Raw genomic sequence first — 2,347 nt, 5'->3', positions numbered from 1 at the left:
CATGATCAGAGGTTATTCTTTTACTTAGTTCTGGGCAGTAGACTTGAGTCCTGAAGCCTTGTCTGGCATCAAAGCCACAACAAAGTATAAGGTTTCAAGGAGAAAGAGAACCATATCAATTTAAGGCTGAAAGGATATTTTTCTCTACATTCCCACTCCACACTTGTCTAGTAAAAGCCATTGGAGAGCATTCAGGAGAGCAGGAGGAGATCACAGTGGGAAGATGACCTCCTCTCCCACCAACCTCAAAGACCGTTCTGATGAGAAGTCCAAGCATCACAGTAAAGATCAAGGGGCCACCAAGGACTGCAGTGGGATAAGACTCAGAAGAGGCACAGTGCTTCCAGGGGTGGCAGCAGTATTGGTGCAAGGTCCACATGGCCTGAAGTTCAGGTTCCAGTCCTAGCACAGGCTCCAGCAGCGGCTCAAGCTCCCCCTCAGCATCCAACTGCCCAGGAAGTCCCCACACATCCCACAGCTCCAGCTGCTCCTCTGGCTCTCTGAGCCCTTCTAAGCACAGATGTGATAACAGGCTGCACTCCTGATCCAAATCCAAGCCACCTAAATAGATGAAAAGGAGAAGAAAAGATGAAGTTATTCCCCTGAACCCACCAAAGTCCATAATGGGAGACTCGCCAGGAATGTGACCAGGGCTCACATCATGGAGACATTTTCCACCTGTGAGGAAATTGAAATGATGGTCATGCCCATAGAAAGTATGCACCCCCATCTATCCAAGGGCTATGCCTACGTGGGGTTGGAGAATCCAGATGAAGCTGAGAAGGTGCTAAAGCACATGGAGGGAGGACAAATGGATGGCCAGGACATAACTGCCACTGCTGTGTGGCCCCCTGGCCTCAGCCACCTCCCCAGTGACTCAGCCCTCCCAGAAGATTGCTGCCACCCCTCCCATGTGGCACAGGTCACCCCCACTGATGGAGAGAAAGTCTGGCTCACCAAGGTGCAGGTCCCCTGTGCACCGTGATCCAACTCCCTCGGCCACTGCCACAGGAGTTGCTCCAGTTCTAACTTCTCCATCAGCAGGGCCAGAAACTCAAGCCCTCAAATCTACATCCTACACAGCTCAGCTTTGTCACAGAGGTCCTAGGAGAGGAGAGCCCTCCCTCAGACAAACCTTGAAGGCAGTGTCTGAGACATTTCCTCCACACGCCAAGTTCCAGCTGCACAAGTACAGGTTTGAGATTGTGTCTGTAAAGATCCCCTTCAGTTCTCTGGCTAGATGTTCACCTGTTTCCAGCTCCTAAGAGTCTGCTCCCTGGCACACCAGCAGGGACCCAGGTGGCAGTGCAGCCCAGCCTAGGAGCCTATTTGTCCTTTCCAAGGATCACCTGGGGCCAGTTCTGGTAAGCATGGCCCTCTGCTACCCTGCCTGAGAGCCCTCTGACCTCTAGGGCCGCACTCCCCAGAGAGCACCTATCAACCTATGTAAGTTGCTATAAATGGCCAGACTTCCCATGGATTCATGTACCCCACACTTTCCTTGTTCTCTGAAATTGGTGAGCAGGTGGGGAGCCAGGTCTTGCAGGATGGAGCCCATTACCCCCCTCCCCGTCCCCTTCATGGCAGTCTTGCAGGTTACCTTGGCAACATGTACTTTGTTCTTATTTGCCTCTTATACAGTCAATAGTATGAAACTTGTTTTGAGTTTTGTAACTTTGTAGCATTTTAGGTAAGTTGTGTTTGTACCTTGTGTAGGGTGAAAGAACTGTTGAATAAATTTAGGATTGGGACTAGCAGTTAGAGTAATGGCTATGTCACTGGACTCCCATGTAGTTGACCATTGTTTGAGTCCTGGACCTGGTGGCTTAAACTAACACTGGGTGTGGGTGTGTGCATGTCCAAGATCCCAAGGGAAGAATGGAAGAGAAGGTATTGCTGTGTGGCCATCCTCCCTGGGGGGTGATTTCTCGCTTTCTGTCTCTCTGTTTCTCTCTGTCTGGTGAACACTCGCACCCTATAGCAAAAACAAACTGTGGTGAGCACTGCATATAGAAGCCATCTTGAGCTATCTGCCATCTTGGAAACCATTAGGCTTCACTTCCTCACTGAGCAAGCCATCTCTCAGAAATCATGTGACCAACTGTTCTCCCTGGAAGTGGTTGGGTTTCTAGGCAATGGGAGAGATCCACCCACATCAATGATTGGTTCATGCTGTTCTATCTCATTTGCATTTCGGGCAACAAATTGGTTCCCACCAGCTGTATATAACTCGCAATTTCTCCTCAATAAACAGAAGTAGACAGAAGAAGACGACTTGATCAGCACCCTGTAGTGTGTGTGCGTGTGTTTGTCCCATCTCTCACTCCCTCCCCCAAGGAACCTGTTC

The 2,347-nt window shown here is 50.1% G+C and overlaps 1 pseudogene; it reads left to right on the top strand.

Moving 5' to 3' along the window:
- Positions 1-223: 223 nt before the first annotated feature.
- Positions 224-1,108, top strand: LOC102501285 (RNA-binding protein with serine-rich domain 1 pseudogene; annotated as a pseudogene).
- The last annotated feature ends 1,239 nt before the right edge of the window (positions 1,109-2,347 follow it).

The sequence above is a fragment of the Tupaia chinensis genome, unplaced genomic scaffold (genome assembly GCF_000334495.1).
Source record: "Tupaia chinensis unplaced genomic scaffold, TupChi_1.0 Scaffold148297_1, whole genome shotgun sequence".
Classification (NCBI taxonomy): Eukaryota; Metazoa; Chordata; class Mammalia; order Scandentia; family Tupaiidae; genus Tupaia; species Tupaia belangeri.
The sequence above is the reverse complement of the archived record's forward strand: the minus strand, read 5'-3'. Positions and strand labels throughout refer to the sequence as shown.